The following is a 21,146-nucleotide window of genomic DNA, read 5'->3' as shown; positions in this document are numbered from 1 at the left end:
TAAAAAGCCATTTCTTTAGCCTCTGGCTTAACTAGCATAGAGTTTGATTTTAGAATTAAGAATTGCTCCATGGGAAGCATCATTTGAATAGAGAATTGGTCATAGGAATGAACATTCTTTGGGGGAGAGAGAGATATACTTAAAAAACATCTAAAATTAATCATAAAGATATAATCTTTTTGTGATTAATCATTAGAATTCATTAGAGAGCTTCATTTGCATTGAAAAACCATTCATTTGAATACTTCTCAAGCTTGAGAGGGGTTGAGAAGTGAAAACATTTAGAATATTAGAGAAAAAACCAATAAAATCACATCTTACCTCTTGATTTGCTTACTTCTCTATTCTTAGAAGAAGCCCCCAACCAATCAATTGGTTAGTATGTTGAGAGGAAAGTTCCAAGGAAGGTTGAAGAGAGAGAGAAACTCCAATCCCTCCAAATTGTAGAGGAATTTTAGGGGATGATAGAAAATATACTTAGTTTAATATAATACTGGCATGGTCTAGTTCATAGATGAGAATACAAAAAAATGAGGGTCTATTTATAGGTGAGGGAGGCCACCAACTGAGTCCAGCTAAGTTCTAGAATTTTCCAGCTTCACTGAATTTGGACAAGATTTGGACCTGTTTAGCTTCCTTTTTCTAGATTTTTTCATCTCTTTAGGCAAAAACAAGGAAAAATAATATTTTCTTGTATTCAAAAACATGGAATGATTACAGGGGATTGAAGTAAAGCTTATTCATTATTCAGGCTGAGGAGGAATCTTATATCTTTCTAGAACATTTTCTCTCTCTAGGCCAAAAATAAGGAAAAACAATGTTTTCTTGCATTCTGAAATAGGGGATGATTAACAGAAACTGAAGGGGAGGTTCTTACACCTTTACATCACAAAATATGGAGGGAGGAATCTTACAGGGGCTAAGGAAAAAAGATTCAAAGGTCAAACCCATCACTGAGCAGTAAGACTATAAAGCAAGGTCAAAGAGAGCCAAAATCTAGGCACTTGGAATTTGGTAGAGGAGAACATTTAGGATCAATTTTCTAGGTAAGGTAGCTCACTTTATGGTGCTACAATCAAGGGAGACTTTGTAGGAAAAGGTAATCACACCTAATCATGGATTACTATGACCTAATCATCTTGTACACTTTCGTATTTAAAGAGGCACAAATCTAATGCAACCTACATGCTCATTCTCCCATTTTTGTGTTGCTATTATGATAATTTACCCTTGACTAGCACTAATGTCATTTTTTTAAATTTATAATTATGCTTAATCCACCATGTTAATCCTCTTTTGGGATCCTTGGGGGGGTCACTTATAAATATGTAAGCCTATCACGTGGGTTCAACAGAAGGGGTTTTTTAAATCCATTTTTTACCTATTTTTTTACATACAGAAGGGTACCATTTAAAGGGGATATTTATAGATTGAATAGGAAAAAGGGTGTGTTTTATTCATGAAAAATTTACAAATAAGGGGTTTTTAAACTAGGCCTTAAACGCACGTGATATAGAGGGTTTACATATAGTGACCCCCCCGAACTGGGATCCACCTTAAATCCTTCAATTGGTATCATAGTAGGATTAACGTAGCCTTAATAGAGGATTAACCATTTATCAATTTATTTTAGTCATAAGATTAGTATTAATCCCTCATTAATAATTTTTAAAGCTTTTTTTCTCCTATCAAAACACCATGTTATGGTGGAGGCCTCATTGCCCTCCATACACCTAACTAGTGCTCAAAGTAACTAGTTGGGCTTCTTCCCACCTCATTGGGGCACATCAAAGGAATAAAAAAATGTTAAGCTAGGCTTAATTGGCACCATTTTTTGAAAGGGAAATCTAGATCTACAAGAAATGGGTGCAAATCGCTCTAGTTCATCTTGGCCTTGGAGGTGTTTTGGAGTGCTCTACAAGCTCGTAGCTTCAATATTTTCATTTGATGCTCCACCATAGAGATCTCAACCTCTGTGCTTCACAGAATGGTACTTTAGTGAAAGTGATATTAATCCATGATTATGTCATCAAATTTCATGCTTCTTGGCTTGAATCATAACTAGATATATTGCTATACTACATCCAAAATAGTGATTACTTTTATTAATCAAGGTTAATCATCCCTAATCCCAACCATTGGGCACAATTGATGGTTGAATCTTGTTGTTAAGGACTTGCCCACAATTGATGGTTGAATCTTGTTGTTAAGGACTTGCCCACAACTCCCCTACCACTTCATATTGTAAAAGCCCCTTGTTTATTTAGCATTATTCTTAATCCACCATGTTAATCCTCTTTTGTAATCAAGCTTAAATGCTTCAATCACCTCTCTCTCTCTCTCTAACCTAGCATGTAGGAAGGTGGTGTGGATGGGCTGAGGAAGGGGCAAGGACCGAGGCTACCGATTGGGGTGGGGATGAGCACAAGCCAATCGGGGCATGGACGAGCGTCACCTGCGTGATCGATGGCTCCTACGATTTCATGGAGGAATTTGTTTTGGGTTTTTTTAAAATACCCTAGAGCATTCCTTTAAGTGATGCCTACTTAAGACGCGTCATTTACATAATGAACTTTAGTTTATAGGCATCGCTACCAATGTCATGCAAGTGATAGCCAAACATGTGACACATAGGTTGCAATTCATGTGACGATTAATGCAACGCCTTGTTTGCACCTCAAAAAAATACCATTTATACAACATTTTTCATTGCATAAATGGTGCTTTTGTAAGAACTTGTCATTTTGGGCCCGTTTGCTAAGAGGGGGCTTGTGTTGTATAGTGTGACGACAAAGAGACAACCACACTAATTAAGGAACTCCGCCATGCATGCTCAAAACTAATTATTCTACAACTTGCAACAATAAGTGTGCTATATATAGGGGTTGATTTTGTCCCTAAATGTCATTGTTAAGTGACAACCTGGTGTATGTTTGTCTCACATACTCAAGGCATTGCCATGTCACTATCTCTTGGTTACTTGCTTCAAGATTTTCCATCTATAGGCCATGCAAGTGAACCACATGATGTGTAATTGTTCTCGATATAAGGCATTATATGGTAAAGGGCATCCTCCATACATGCATGTGTACACCTTGAGACTTTAAAGAAGGAAAGCTTTTTACAGGATTTGAATTTGACATTAATCACCCCAATTTGAGTTCTAGTTTCCTAGAGGAAGAGCTACACAAAATAGGTTCTAGGATAAATGGTCACATTATCTTGATGTTGAGAAGGACAAGAAAATACATCTAAAAAATCTCACCTTTTTATATATGCAAATCCATTTTCTAATTCATTTAACCAACCACAACATTAGAAAACTAGTCCATATATGAACAAGATGTGAACCACTAGGTCCCATAAAGGAAGGAATGGTTACACATAGTCCAATGGGGAAAATCTATCAGCTAAAGTAGCTCACTCATAGGCTAAAGATAACACTAGATGAATTCCACAAGGAGTCTAGTAGACAAACCCTCATTTAGAGCTAATATGCTCAAGTTAATAAAATGCCACACTAAGTATGAACAATGATTTTTAGAGATACAAGACAAATTCTAAGGGGGTAGGGACTCAATAATTCTCTAGAGAAGCTAAGAACATAAAGTCCTTGATTGGAATATTTGTCTCACGAACATTCTTTTATCCACAAATCGAGTGGCTTTTCAAGAAAATTATTCTCTACTATAAGGATGCCGATTTATTGTCAAACATTATCATTATGCTATAGCTAGATTTTAAATATTTAATAAGCAAAGAGTCGTAGTAGTTACTACCGCATTATGTCATACCCACTCTCATGTGCATAGTTCTCAATGAGTACAAGAGCGCATCTATTCACCTCACATCTCATCACCTCTATTCACATCACATCCATCCATCCATTCATGCACATCTATCTGATTCACATAACATCTCATCACATCTATTCACCTCACGTCTCATCACCTCTATTCACATCACATCGATCCATGCATGCACATCTCATCACCTCTATTCACATCACATCACATCCATCCATCCATCCATCTCATCACCTCTATTCACATCACATCCATCCATCCATTCATGCACATCTATCTGATTCACATCACACATCTCATCACATCTATTCACCTCACATCTCATCACCTCTATTCACATCACATCTATCCATCCCTTCATTCACATCTATCTGATTCACATGATTTCATAGAATTTAAACATAGAATTTAAGAGAATTCTAATTTTGATATAAAAACTCTTTATGCATCTATTTATACATAAAAATAAACTTTAATGAGAATAACACTTTTGAAATAAAAATAAATCCGTTATGCATCTTTCTATGCAAAAAATCAATTTTATTGAGAATAACACTTTTGAAATAAAAATAAATCCTTTATGCATCTTTCTATGCATAAAATCAATTTTAATGAGAATAACACTTTTATACTTCAAAATTTCCATTATGCATCTTTCTATTATGCATAGAAATTAAATTCAATGAAAGCAACACTTTTAGACTAAAAATATTTCCATTATGCATCTTTATATGCATAGAAATTAAATTCAATGAAAACAACACTTTTAGACTAAAAATATTTCCATTATGCATCTTTATATGCATAGAAATTAAATTCAATGAAAACAACACTTTTAGACTAAAAATATTTTCATTATGCATCTTTCTATATGCATAGAAATTAAACTCAATGAAAACAACACTTTTGTACTAAAAATATTTTCATTATGCATCTTTCTATGCATAGAAATTAAATTCAATGAAAACAACACTTTTATAATAAAAATATTTCCATTATGAAACTTTCTATCCATAGAAATTAAATTCAATGAAAATAACACTTTTATAATAAAAATATTTCCATTATGCATCTTTCTATGCATAGACATCAAATTTAATGAAAACAACACTTTTAAAATAAAAATATTTCCATTATGCATCTTTCTATGCATAGAAATTAAATTCAATGAAAACAACACTTTTATAATAAAAATATTTTCATTATGCATCTTTCTATGCATAGATTTTAAATTCAATGAAAACAACACTTTTATAATAAAAATATTTTCATTATGCATTTTTCTATGCATAGAAATTAAATTCAATGAAAACAACACTTTAATAATAAAAAATATTTTCATTATGCGTTTTTCTGTGCATAGAAATTAAATTCAATGAAAACAACACTTTTATAATAAAAATATTTCCATTATGCATCTTTCTATGCATAGAAATTAAATTCAATGAAAACAACACTTTTATAATAAAAATATTTCCATTATGAATCTTTCTATACATAGAAATTAAATTCAGTAATTAATATTACTGATATCCATGCATATTCATAGGTGAATATATACATGGAGTAATTTAGAATATTTCTTTTAGAATGCACAAACCGTGGGAATTAATCTGTTGGAATAACATAAAAATAAACTTTCTTTTCCACAAAATTCTAGAAAATTTTACCATAACCTTCTTTGTATGGCTGACCATTTCTCATTTTTACCATTCTATTTTTAATTTAAATTAACCCCAATTAGATGTAAAGGACTCTAATCTACATAATTTTCAATTTTCAAGAGAGAGTAAACAATAAGAAAAGTTTAATTAATCTTTTTGTTAAACATTCTAGGATAAAGAAAGGCTCAATTGTAAAGAAAAGAAGGGGATGGCCTTTTCATCAAGGCATAGCATTAGAATTTACTTAAATCAACTAAATAAACAAGAAAACCATAGATTTAAAATTAAAAAGTAAGAAAATTTTAGCTTACATGGAGTTGTAAGCTTTCCTTTGGCTTGAGGGATTGAGGGTTCTACTCTTGTTTGAAGGAAGAGTGGCCACCAATTACTTTGGAGAGGATTACATCAAAAACAATTGAATTATCAAGAAAATTCAATGTAATTGGCTCTGGGTAGGAGTAGAGTGACAATGCATAAACACCATTAATCTTTTACAAAGGGGGAGGCTTCTATTTATAGGAAAAAGTAAGCCTCTATAATGAAGCAAATTGATTCTAGAATTTTCCAGATCTGTTTGGTCAATTTTTGACCATTTTTGGGTCAGATTAACTTACTTTTTGGATCTAGTTGAAATAGGAGAGAAGAGAGATGAAAATATCTCATTATTTTTGAGTTTAAAACTCCTCCACACATGTGAAATAGGCGCCTCCTTCATGAGGGAAAATCCCCACACTCAGGTGTTAAAAATGCATCATTTCCTCTAAATATCTCTTCTTTTTTAACTAATAAACCTTGTACTCAGTCAACTCTTCATCTTATGTGAGCATTTACTCATTTTTGAAGGTTTTTCTTTTATTCTTCAATTTATGTCCTCCCTACATTTGGCTTAATCTTATTGGTCCATAGGAACCTTAATTGGAGCATAATTCAAAAAATTCTAAAAATCTGGACCCTTAGGCTAAGGTCCTTTTTTCTATTTTTAATTAATTCCAATTGTACATTGGAAAGTTCTTTTTGAATTTCTTTTTCAGGGGAAATCATTTTAGACACTAGGAGGATTTTTATTTCCAAAAATATCTCAATTTTGAATTACCTTCCTCTAGACATTTTCTCTCTCCAGGCCAAAATAGATAGAAACAAGATCTGTTATTATTCTGAAAAGGGGATTGATTACAGGGGGAGAAACTGGTCATCTCGAGGGGTTAGGAGGAAACTTACATCCTACCCCACTTAAAAAACGCGAGATGTCCTCATCTCGTAGGTGGAGTATGATCTCTTTCATCTTCTTCTTCTTCTTCAATCACTTCCAGCATTACTGCCTTGGAAGTGGATGGCCGATTTGGGAACATCTCTCTTTGACTTCCCCTATTCTGAGGCGGAGGTCTTGCATTACTTTGGATTGAAACTGTGGGTTGGTTAGAGGGTCTACCTCTAGGATTTCCTTGATTTTGGAGGAAAGAAACCTGATTACTCTGCAAGGAAGGAGCTCGAGTCTGGAATCTTGATCCGTGATTTTCCAGCCCCGAAAACATTGATCCAAAAGGAGTTGGGCAATCCATACTGCGAGATGTCCAAATCCTTGACAGTTATAGCATTTCACTTCTTTGTTCAAGGGTGGAACTTCTGAAGTTGAATTCCAGGGGATTGTGTTTTGGAAAAAAGACATTTTTTCCATTCTAGAACCTCCCATATCCTTGGCTTGACCCATATATCTTTAGGCGGTGGAAGGTTGGAATCACCTTCTGGAATTAAAAACCTTTTGAAAGGTGATGGTGCTAGCTTCGGTGTGGGACTTTGACATCAAAGGCCTTGGCAAAATCCTTCGCCACCATCTGCACTGCTTCAGCCATGGAAACTGGCTTGGCATTCTTCACCGGATATTCAAAGGTTCGTTCAGTCCCCGAATGAACCTGGCCATCAGCTGTTCATCTAGCAATGGTGGGGCGAGTATTTGAGGAGGAGAGCGAATGCTTCGTGATATATTTCAATAGTTCTGCTCCCTTGGGTTAACTCTAAGAATTCGTTCATCTTTGTTTCCAAAAAGCCAGGAGGACAGAACCTCGTCCTTAGGTAAATTTTGAGATCATTCCATGTCTGGGTATTCCGATCTAGATGGTTTGTCTCGCAGTGGTTTCTCCATGCCACTCTGGCTGTTTCTACTATCTTCAGCCTTGCAAGAGCCATTTTGCTCTTCTCATTGTGCCCAGTGACATTGAAGTACTCTTCCATTGCTTCGATCCACTTCTCCACAGCCTCGCCCAAGTTTTCCCCTTCACCCTTGAAAGGTCCAGGCTACGAAGAGTTTTACGAACATCCAAGTCAAGCTCTTCCTCATCGAGTTGGGGGTTATCATTTCTACCACGACGACCTCGATCCAAGTTCCTATCAATACGAAAATTCTTGTTAAGTCCCTTTATTTATGATTCAAATCGGATTTTAGATTCAACTGATTCTGGGGTTCTTTAGATTGGCCAGCTCCTCACAGAATCATGGGATAAAGATTTTCATATAGAACTCAATATCAGATAACAATTCATTCAGAACATATCATTTATATATTTAGCACAATAATGGTCCATTAGATCAAAATTTCCATCTAAACAGTCCCCCATGGGAATTTCAATTATACAGATTTTTAATTTGTCGTCCCTTAACTTAATCCACTGGGTCAAGTGTTAACAGTAGCAATTTGTCAGCACAATCCACTAATCTCATAGTGATTTGCTGAAGTCATTATCGTCATTCTAGCTATGAACATCATCACAAGAACTCGTCCCATTCATCCTCATTGTGGTTTTGCTCAGCTTATCGCTTTTCAACCAAAACTCAGGAATCATCATTTTTCAATCAGAATCCAAATCAACTCATCACTTCTCAACCAGAGTTTTTAAAATCATATCCACCACATTCGAATTCATCATCTGGATAGCATTTCTGCTTATAATTTCAAGTCTTAGATTTACTCATATATATTGCTAGTAAAGAGCCGTAGTTATACCCTCGGTATATACAGGTAGTCACGGTCCTTGGAATTATAAGGTAAATACCATCATGTGTAGGCCTTAAGAAAGTCAGGGATTCCATGTAATTGCGGTACTTTCATCTGAAGACTCAATTACTAATTTATGAATTTCAGTCTGAATATCAATTTGTATAAATTTCATCACACATTTCTAACTTCTTACTGTTATTTCATAAATTTTTGACATTTTTGGCTTCTCAGTTGATCCACTTTATCCAATTTACTCTGATACCAACTGAAAGATTCCTATCCCCTCCACACAATGCATTCAGGGATACTAGCAGTGGAAGTAGCACTTCTTGCGCAGGCCAGGGTCCCTTACTCGGGGCCTCGCCTATGAATATCCAGACAAGAGACTAATCCCTTGGTTCTTCCAAAACCGAACTCGGAAAAACTTTCCTCGCCCGAAAAGCACGGGCGATTCCTCCAAGATATTTTTACTCTAACGTAGTCAAAAGCCTTAACTAATTGAACATATCTGACCGAACCCATAAGTCTCATAGTCAGATCAAGGAAAAGATTGCACTTGGATCATAGAGACCAACGCTTTTTTCCTCATTGAGAGGCACAACCGTTGATTCTTTTTGATAGAACAATTTTTATCTGGGATTTAATTCATCTATTGTACCATAACAGAATTGAGTCTCATTTTAGGGATCCATCAGTCCATCCTAACCCCATCTAGTCCACCTAGGGGTCTTTTCGATGGTTCCTAGCTCATAGTACTCGGCAATATATTCTCATAACAAAATGGAATCTCTGTTGAAGATCAGCAAGATCAACCAACAGATCCATATAAGAGAGCAATGGACTCATCCATTGAGGACCAGTAAGGTCAATCAACCAAATCCATGCCCGAATTCAGAAAACAACTCTTACTCCTTATTCCAATATCTTCCACGACGCACATGTGGGTATCTTTGGCGACCGAGAACCCGAGCACTGTATGGTCAGCACCCTCTAGGATCTTTCCCAGGTGACCTAGCGCTTCACTCATAGGCCGCTTCCTTGGTCCCTCATCCATCGTACCGGAAGCTCACCATTTTAATCGAACCGAAGCTCGTCAAGACCTCGACCGACCTTACTATGCAAGACGTCCTCCATTGACTCCTCGTCAGTTGTTGCAACTTTATCAGATTAGGTCTCCATGACCTCATTCACAAGATGGTCAAAATGCTTCCCCATGATTCTGGACATAAAATAGTCATTTTAAAAATAGGTCATAAATACAGTTTCTATAGAGAACTCTCGTCTTTCCACATTGTTCCACATCAATCCTCATTTATTTCATCTGTATTCCCATTCTCATCACATCATAATCATTCACATCACATATCACATCTATCCCAATTTACATCACATCTCATTCATTCACATCCCGATTCACATGACATCACATCTCATTCATTCACATCCATATTCACATGACATCACATCTCATTCATTCACATCCTGATTCACATGACATCACATCTCATTCATTCACATCCATATTCACATGACATCACATCTCATTCATTCACATCCATATTCACATGACATCACATCTCCTTCATCCACATCCCGATTCACATCACATCACATCAATTCACGTCACATCACATCAATTCACGTCCATCACATTCATTTACATCACATCCATTTACATCCATCACACCACATCCATGATTCATATCCATCAAATTCGCTCATTCATATCCACCACATACATTCTCATAACCATCCCATCACATACATTCTATCCACGTTATATCACATCACTTCTATCCACATCATATCTCATTCATACACATCCATCCAATCATTCACATGTACGACTACCCAGATCTATTCATACATTCATATCTATCACTTCACATCCACATATATTCATATCACATCATAACTCCTTTCATCACATCACATTCTTTCGCATACACGTCCACATCACATTCTTTCACATACATTCACATCCATTCTTTCACATACATCCACTCACATCCCATATCATTGATTTACATCCTAATTCACATGACATCACATCTCATCCATTCATTCACATTTATTTGATTCACATCACATCTATTCACCTCACAACTCATCACCTCTATTCACATCACATCCATCCATCCATCCATGCACATCTATCTAATTCACATCACATCTCATCACATCTATTCACCTCACATCTCATCACCTCTATTCACATCACATCAATCCATGCATGCACATCTCATCACCTCTATTTACATCACATCACATCCATCCATCCATTCATGCACATCTATTTGATTCACATCACACATCTCATCACATCTATTCACCTCACATCTCATCACCTCTATTCACATCACATCTATCCATCCCTTCATTCACATCTATCTGATTCACATCATTTCATAGAATTTAAGAGAATTATAATTTTGATATAAAAATTCTTTATGCATCTATTTATACATAAAAATCAACTTTAATGCAAATAACACTTTTGAAATAAAAACAAATCCTTTATGAATCTTTCTATGCATAAAATTAATTTTATTGAGAATAACACTTTTATAGTAAAAAAATTCCATTATGCATCTTTCTATGCATAGAAATTAAATTTAATGAAACAACACTTTTAGACTAAAAATATTTCCATTATGCATCTTTCTATGCATAGAAATTAAATTCAATGAATACAACACTTTTATAATAAAAATATTTCCATTATGCATCTTTCTATGCATGGAAATTAAATTCAATGAAAACAACACTTTTATAATAAAAATATTTCCATTATGCATCTTTCTATGCATGGAAATTAAATTCAATGAAAACAACACTTTTATAATAAAAATATTTCCATTATGCATCTTTCTATGCATAGAATTTAAATTCAATAAAAACAACACTTTAATAATAAAAATATTTCCATTATGCATCTTTCTATGCATAGAAATTAAATCCAATGAAAACAACACTTTTGTAATAAAAATATTTCCATTATGCATAGAATTTAAATTCAATGAAAACAACACTTTTGTAATAAAAATATTTCCATTATGCATCTTTCTATGCATAGAAGTTAAATTAAATGAAAACAACACTTTTATAACAAAAATATTTCCATTATGCATCTTTCTTTGCGTAGAAATTAAATTCAATGAAAATAACACTTTTATAATAAAAATATTTCCATTATGCATCTTTCTATGCATAGAAATTAAATTTAATAATTAATATCAAAGATATCCATGCATATTCATAGGTGAATATGTACATGGAGTAATTTAGAATATTTCTTTTAGAATGCACAAATGGTGGGAATTAGTCTTTTGGAATAACATAAAAATAAACTTTCTTTTCCACAAAATTCTAGAAAATTTTGCCATAACCTCCTTTGTATGGCTGACCATTTCTTATTTTTACCATTCTATTTTCAATTTAAATTAACCCCAATTAGATGTAAAGGACTCTAATCTACACAATTACTAATTTCCAAGAGAGAGTAAACAGTAAGAAAAGTTTAATTAATCTTTTTTGTTAAACATTCTAGGATAAAGAAAGGCTGAATTGTAAAGAAAAGAAGGGGATGGCCTTTTCATCAAGGCATAGCATTAGAATTTACTTTAATCAACTAAATAAATAAGAAAATCAAGAAAACCATAGATTTAAAATTAAAAAGTAAGAAAAAATTAGCTTACATGGAGTTGTAAGCTTTCCTTTAGCTTGAGGGATTGAGGGTTCTACTCTTGTTTGAAGCAAGAGTGGCCACCAATTACTTTGGAGAGGATTAAGCCAGAAACAATTGAATTATCAAGAAAATTCAATGTAATAAGCTCTAGGTAGGAGTACAGTAACAGTGCATAAACTACATTAACCTTTTACAAAGGGGTAGGCTTCTATTTATAGGAAAAAGTGATCCTCTAACCAAACAAACTGATTCTAGAATTTTTCAGATTAGTTTGGTCAATTTTTGACCATTTTTGGGTCACTTTAGCTTACTTTTTGGATCTAGTTGAAATAGGAGAGAAGAGAGATGAAAATATCTCATTATTTTTGAGTTTAGAACTCCTCCACACATGTGAAATAGGTGCCTCCTTCATGAGGGGAGATCCCCACACTGAGGTGTCAAAACTGCATCATTTCCTCTAAATATCTCTTTTTTTTAAACTAATAAACCTTGTACTCAGTCAACTCTTCATCTTATGTGATCATTTACTCATGTTTGGGGGTTTTTCTTTTATTCTTCAATTTATCTCCTCCATACATTTCGCTTAATCTTATTGGTCTACATAGGAACCTTAATTGGAGCATAATTCAAAAATTTCTGAAAATCTGGATCCTAAGGTCCTTTATCATATTTTTAATTAATTCCAATTGCACATTGGAAAGTTCTTTTTAAATTTCTGTTTCAGGAGAAATCATTTTAGACACTAGGAGGATTTTTATATCCAAAAATATCTCAATTTTGAATTATCTCCCTCTAGACATTTTCTCTCTCTAGGCCAAAATAGATAGAAACAAGATCTGTTATTATTCTGAAAAGGTAATTGATTACAGGGGGAGAAACTGGACATCTTGAGGGGATGGGGAGGAATCTTACATATAAAAAGGTACTTGCCAGACAACAAGAAGATCTCGACTATCTACTAGAAAAGATTGGTGAGCTTGTGGCAAAAATGGAGTTACTACATATTCAATGCACAGAAGCACTGACCAATTCCTTCAAAACCAATATCAAGATGATCATTAGCTCTCTCGATCAAATAATTCTAGGAACAAAGATCATAACAACAAAGATTGGCAACAATCAATTTGCGTTCCTCCCCCTTCGACATGTTCATCGACACAGTGGTGCCACAGTAAGCCTAATCAAGCTAGGGCTCATTTGATCCAGCAAAATGATGAGAAAATGCAGAGTAAATGTCACTTATGCAAATAAAACTAAAGATCTAATCACAAAGACATTTTTCACAGACATCCTGATCAACAATCTAGTAGTTCCCATCAGATTGTATGTCCATGAGAAGCATGATTGCGATATCCTTATAAGCACCGACTTTTTGCACACCTTTGAAATGTATGCAGTGTATCTTGAAAGGAACATCTTAAGAATCAAGATTAAAAAGTGAGATTATGAAGATCTAAAGATAAAAGGAGCAGCCGCCCTTAGAAGCAGCGCTATCAAGAAAGCAGCGCTATCAAGAAGGCAGTCGAGCTTCGGAATAAAGAGGATTCTATAAAGGCGTTCTTCAACACTGAAAGGCAAAGGTATGCTACAAAAATTGATGCTATGCATAAAAAGTGTCTAACCCTTTGCTCCAAGGACCCGCTTTCCAGATGGAAAAGATCAAAATTTGAAGTCGAGCTACCACTTAAATAAGAAGCCACTCCGACCAAAGCCTCTCACCCTAGAATGAATCCTGATGATCTTGAAGAATGCAAGAGCCTTATCCAAGAAATGCTAGCCAAATGATTAATCAAAGAAGCAGAGTCAAACTGGTCCTCTCCTGCTTTCTTCATCAACAATCATAATGAATTCAAAAGAGGGAAAAAGAGAAAGGTGATAGACTACAGGAAGCTGAACCAGCATTTGACAGACAAAAGGTATCCTATCCCCAAGAAGGACGATCTGATTAGGTCAAACTTTGCTACTAAATAGTTCTCTCAGCTCGACATGAAGTTAGGTTTTCATCAAATCAGGAATGCCGAGAAAGACAAACACAAAACGGCCTTTATAGTCCCACATGGACAATTTTAATGGAAAGTGATGCCATTCAGAATTCCAAAGATCCATCGACTTGATCTTCAAGCAATTCAAGAAGTTTGCAGCTCCTTACATCGACGGCGTTTTAATTTTCTCAAAATGTCTCAAAGATCACCTTTAGAACCTGGAACGGGTCTTCAATAAACTTCAAAAATCTAGATTTGTGATTTCTAAAACAAATCTTCACATATTCCTTTAGAAGATATTTTTTAGGAGTAACAATCTATTTGGGACAGGTAATGCTCTAGGAACATGTTATATAGAAGATATGCAATTTTCCCAAAAGGTTTTTGGACGTCAAGGTTGCACATAGGTTGCTTAGATGTATCAACTATGTCTCTTTGACCTACTCCCTCAACCTCTCCAAATATTGGCAACCTCTCCAAAAGTTCTTGACTCACAGGTCTGAATGGACTAGCAAATAGATAGAAGCGGTCAAAAAGATCAAGGAAAAATGCCTCTCTCTGCCCCAAAGATGTGTCTCCCCACAGATGGATATCTTATAATCTATTCAAATACCTCTGACAAATATTGGGGTGGCATTCTCACATAACCAAAGGATGGCAAGGAAAAAATTTACAGATATGTTGGAAGATTTCATGATGTAGAACTAAATTACCCTTCCATCCACACAAGGAAATTCTATCCACCGCTAAAAATTGTTTTGAGAATTTTTTACTGTTTTTTCTTCCCATGGAATTCACACTAAAGACAGATCTCAATAATTTCATGGGATTTCTCTCTTCAGAGAATGTGCAAAAATCGGCACAACGATCGACTTCACCGGTGGGCTGGATGATTTGCCTGCCCTGGAAGTTCAGATGTAAACATGTCAAAGGCACAAATAATTATGTTGCTGACATGCTCACTTCGCAAAGGGTCAGTAGAATCATTCTATGCACATTGCTCTAAAATTGATGTAACATAGCCCACGTGGCTTGGGTGAGTGGTTGCACCTTTTTGTCAACCATAAAATATAAAAATGCTATCTATCAAGCTTGTCGATAGATTATGCTACAAGTTACAATAGTGCTATCTACCAGGCATGTCGGTAGCGTACACCTCACTCCAAAAGGTACACTTTTCAGACTACACCCATGTGCACATTAAAGGTAGTGAGCTTGTAAAGCGTAACTTTACAAATAGTACCCGGCTTGACCCGCAAGGCATCCGACTTGGGCCTCATGGCATCTATCTTGAATGACAAGACATTTGGCTTGGGCTTCAAGGCATCAAGCATGGGCATCAAGGCATGCTTGGGTATAAATAAGCGCCCTCACAAAGAGAGAAACATGCCTTAGTGTATGTATTCTCTAGTTGTGAGCCTTCCTTAGCCATCATATCCCTTCACTCTCTTTAAACGTTTTTATTATAGTCTCTAGTTTGATCACCATTCGCCCATCTATATTGGAGTAATAGAGTATCTGTCTCTCGTAGTCTAAGGTGCTACTTTTCTTGAAGCCTATTCCATCACCGTTAAGTCGCTAAGCACAGCCAAGGGGCATCGCGTCGTCAGACGTTAAGGCATTCGAACCTTCAGGCACTGCAAGAAGTTTGCACGCAATGATCAAGCACAACAAACTCCTCTCTTACCTTGATTAATGGCAATTTTATCTCTCACCAAGTCTATATCTAAGAGGTTTAGAATTGAGTGAAGCAATATGGTAACCTCTTCTTCACTTTCTTTCTTAGACGATATTACACATCCTAAGTGGAGCATTCCCGAGGTTCACCCAGAAGCCTTGTATGATCTAGATAGAAAGTTCAAACTCAAGTCTTCTACCAAATTCACTATTTTTGAGTCTACTGCTGACATAGGGTTTGGTTCTAAAACAAAACTCTTTACTTCTACCCATTAGACAGAGAAGATGATCTCCGGAATGCCTTAGAACTAGGATACAACTATGTACATCTAGGCGTCATCTGTATAGGCACCATTCCACTATATACAAAGGGTATGCACATTAGGCTTCTAGTTTCTCTTATGGACACAAGAGTTAAAGATATGCAAAAGTTTATAATTACTGCTTGGGACACTCCCCTCTCACTGAAGGACCCTCATTCTCTACAGTCTGTCTAGACTATCTTCTATCCCTCAAAGATCCTTACTATCTTAAATCCCTTGCAATCATGGTAACCCTTGACATAGAAGACTTCATGAATTTCACAGAAATTGTGTCTCTGCAATAGAGAACGTGCAACAGGTATGTGAATACTGGAATGCCTTTGCTAAAGCATATATCAGAGAAGGAGAAGAAGAAGATTGGATACATGAACACTCGTCAAGATGCAGATCAAAGCATGATAGTATTCATGAAGCTAGACAAAAGATCTAACAATATTATGCCTGTGGTCACTGGTCAGATTTGAAGATTCCAAAGGAACGGACCTTCGACACAAAGAAGCTACCCAAAGAACTCCCTTATTCAGTGAGGTTGCAAATCAGAGAAGAAGCCCTTGAAGCTTCAACGATCAAGTCTCTTTGTGTATCTACAAATGTTAAACCTAGGCCAAAAGAAGAAAAGCCGAGGCAGCTTGAAGATTTGTCCCAAAAACTAGGGACAATAAGGCTCGATATTTGTGATCACTCCCAAACCATGACCAATGGAGATATAGAGCTTTGCACAACTTGTAGATGTGTGGTGGTTAGAGAAAAAGGCAGAGTATCTATGATGAGTACACCTGCTGATAAACAACAAGGTGACACCGCAAATCTATTCCCTAGCCCACATGTCACCATAGTCACTGACCAAGAAGGCATGAAGCAAGGATACTTACAGGTATATGCACCATATGAAGACCAACTAGCCAATCAAGAAGTAAACACCTGTCTCTCTATTTCAAACTGGCACTCCAAGGCTCTTTTGCAATAAATGAAAGGGCAATACAGGACAAGCAAGCCATCATGTAGGCATATGAAAGACTCAGCCAAATCCAGTCAAGGATGCTTTTCAACCACATCGAAGAGTGAGAAGAATTCACTTGTAGAAAACTTGGCAAGGTTAAATAGGATCCTTAAAGAGAAATATTCTCAACAAACATATATGAGCCATCTTTGCCAACCCACAAATCCTTGCTCACTATAGAAATAGTGGTGGCAATACAGCCTTACACGTAAGATGACATTTGGCAACAAAAGGCTAGCATTAAATCTGTAAAAGAAAAAATGGGAGAATGTTATGGATATGTTCCAAAAGATGAAGCTTTCTAGGAGGATCAATGAGCCCCAAAAGACCGATGAGGACATAATATTAGGTTTGAATCCAAAACCTGACTTCAAAATAGTTGGAGAATTGTCTTTAGATTCAGATGATGATGAAGAAGACCCACAATGTGTGGAAGCAGAAACAAAACCCGCAACATTCATGTTGCAAGAAGCCCCTTCTTCCATCAATTTCTCAAAAGCTGATATTGGATGGAGAGAATGCATCTCTCATGAAGGCACAAATGGTGGAAAGCTCCCTGAAGAAGACATAAATAATATCAAAAGAAGAGCTCCCTACATCCGGAATGACCAACCTATTTTCCCAGTTGCCTAGGTAATAGATGATGAAGATATGGGAGAAGGAAAATCCTTCACATTCAGTTGGGAAGAGAAAGTTGACAACTTTGAAAGGGTCTTTGACTACAATAGATGGCTTGCAGAATCCAAACTCATTAGGGGAAACAATGGAAAGGTCAATATGGAAGTAGTTCCCTTTGAGAAAGGAGAGCCATCATCCAGTGAAGCTACTAAACAAAGGAGAACTGCATCAATAAACCTAGATGGCCTTACAAAGCAACAAGCCAGAGCAGTCTTTAACAGAATGACTGCATACGTCTTCAAAAAAACCTCCATCGATCAGAAAGATCCAAATCAGGTGACGCTCACCCTACTCATCTTCTTTCAAGGAAATTTGAGAACATGGTGATACCGGCTTCCTATAGAAACACAAACCATAGAGATGGGCAAAAGGATAGCCTCTCTTGAAAAGCTTCTACTTAGGAATTTTTTTGGAGAAGCACTTGATAAGAAGGAACATTATAAAAATCAGTTCTCGAGAATGAAGTGTTGTGATCTAGAAAGAATCAACGAATATTGGGATAATATTCAACACCTGATCTACCAAGGACAGCTATATGGAATGATCCCTCCACCAAGCACTTTTACATAAGATGTTATCCAAAGGAGTTATGAGAAAAGGTTGTTAAAGATCTTTAAACCACAAAAGATGAAGCAGGTAACAGAGGTCTTGAGCAGCTTCAGAACATGACATTTGGAGAAGTGCATAGGCACATTCTCCTCACTCTGTAACAAATGTGCAGGAGGAGAAAAGGGCATAAAAAATGATGAAGAGTTATAATGAAATAGCAAACCTTCCAGTTAAGCTTTGTGATACTTGGAATGAATCTAGAAACTATGGATGCAAGTTTGGAATGGAAAGTTTCTCTTGTAAGAAGTCAGATAAGGCAAAACAAAAACCCTCCGAAGGACACAAAAAGTTTTTCAAAAGAAAACCATTCAGAAGAGTCTTTGTAAGATTCCTCCCCAGCCCCTCAAGATGTCCAGTTTCTCCCCCTATAATCAATCTCCTTTTAAGAATAATAATAGATCTTGTTTCTATCTATTTTGGCCCCTGGAGAGAGAAAATTTCTAGAGGGAGGTAATTCAAAATTGAGATATTTTTGGAGATATCAAATTTTTTTGAATTTAACTTTGATTAAGGTTCCTATGGACCAATAAGATTAATCCAAATGTAGGGAGGAGATAAACTGAAGAATAAAAGAAAAACCTCGGGAGGAGGACAGAGGGAGTTAGCAAAGAGAGAGAAGGATAGAGAGAGTGAGATAGGGAGGATACAGAGAGTGAGTAAAGAGAAGGATAGAGAGAGTGAGATAGGGTAATAGAGAGAGTTAGCAAAAAGGGAGAAGGATAGAGAGTGAGAGAGGGAGGATAGAGATAGTGAGTAAAGAGATTTTTATAGAGAGAGTGGGATAAGGAGGACAGAGAGTGAGCAAAGAGATGGAGAGAGAGAGAGAGAGAGAGAGAGAGGAGGAGGAAATAGAGAGCGAGAGAGAGGAGGAGGATAAGGGATTAGAGAAGGAGAGAGGGAGAGAGAGAGAGAGGGATGGTAGATAGAGAAGGGAGAGAGAGGGATGATAGATAGAGAGTGAGCAAAGAGACAGATATAGAGAGAGAAGATCAACAAAAGACTTGAATGTTAGTTTCTTGGTTAGAGGCTCACTTTTTCCTATAAATAGAAGCCTTCTCCTTTGTAAAAGCTTAATGGTGTTTATGCAATGTTACTCTACTCCTACCCAGAGCCATTTATATTGAATTTTCTTGATAATTCAATTGTTTTTGGCTTAATCCTCTCCAAAGCAATTGGTGGCCACTCTTGCTTCAAACAAGAGTAGAACCCTCAATCCCTCAAGCCAAAGTAAAGCTTACAACTCCATGTAAGCTAAATTTTTCTTACTTTTTAATTTTAAATCTATGGTTTTCTTGATTTTCTTGTTTTATGATTGATTGAAGTAAATTCTAATGCTATGCCTTGATGAAAAGGCTACCCCCCTTCTCTTCTTTACAATTCAGCCTTTCTTTATCCTAGAATGATTAACAAAAAGATTAATTAAACTTTTCTTATTGTTTACTCTCTTGATTTTTAAAAAATGAGTAGATTTGAGTCCTATACGTCTAGATTGGGTTAAATTAAGTTGAAATTAGAATGATAAAAATGAGAAATGGTCAGCCATACAAAGGAGATTATGGTAAAATTTTCTAGAATTTTGTGGAAAAGAAAGTTTATTTTTATGTTATTCCAAAAGAGTAATTCCCATCATTTGTGCATTCTAAAAGAAATATTCTAATATACTCCATGTACATATTCACCTATGAATATGCATGGATATCACTGATATTAATTATTAAAATTCAGTTCTATGCATAGAAAGATGCATAAAGGATTTATTTTTATTTCAGAAATGTTATTTTCATTAAAATTGGTTTTATGCATAGAAAAATGCATAAAGGATTGATTTTTATTTCAAAAGTGTTATTTTCCTTAAATTTTAATTTATGCATAAATAGATGAATAAAAGGATTTTCATAAAAGTGTTATTCCCACTGAAGTTGATTTTTATACATAAATAGATGCCTAAAGAATCTTTATATCAAAATTAGAATTCTCTTAAATTCTATGTTTAAATTCCATGAAATACATGTGAATGAATGGATGGATGGATTTGATGTGAATAGAGGTGATGAGATGTGAGGTGAATCAGATAAATGTGAATGAATGGATGAGATGTGATGTCATGTGAATCAGGATGTAAATGAATGATATGGGATATGAGTGGATGTATGTGAAAGAATGTGATGTGGATGTGTATGTGTATGCGAAAGAATGTGATGTGATGAAAAGAGATGTGATGTGACATGAATATATGTGGATGTGAAGTGATAGATATGAATTTATGAATAGATGTGGATAGTCATATACAGGTGAACGATTGGATGGATGTGTATGAATGAGATATGATGTGGATAGAAGTGATGTGATATAATGTGGATAGAATGTATGTGATGGGATGGTTATGAGAATGTATGTGGTGGATATGAATGAGCGAATGTGATGATATTAATGAATGTGATGTGATGGATGTAAATGGATGTGATGTAAATGAATGTGATGGACATGAATAGATGTGATGTGATGTGAATCGGGATGTGAATGAAGGAGATGTGATGTCATGTGAATCGGGATGTGAATGAATGAGATGTGATGTAAATTGGGATAGATGTGATATGTGATGTGAATGATTATAATGAGAATGGGAATACAGATAAAGTAAATGAGGATTGATGTGGAACAATGTGGAAAGAGGAGAGTTTGCTATAGAAACTGTATTTATGACCTGTTTTTAAAATGACTGTTTTA

Source organism: Cibotium barometz, chromosome 49 (genome assembly GCF_041138505.1).
Source record: "Cibotium barometz isolate CiBa-2024 chromosome 49, ASM4113850v1, whole genome shotgun sequence".
Classification (NCBI taxonomy): Eukaryota; Viridiplantae; Streptophyta; class Polypodiopsida; order Cyatheales; family Cibotiaceae; genus Cibotium; species Cibotium barometz.
The sequence above is the reverse complement of the archived record's forward strand: the minus strand, read 5'-3'. Positions refer to the sequence as shown.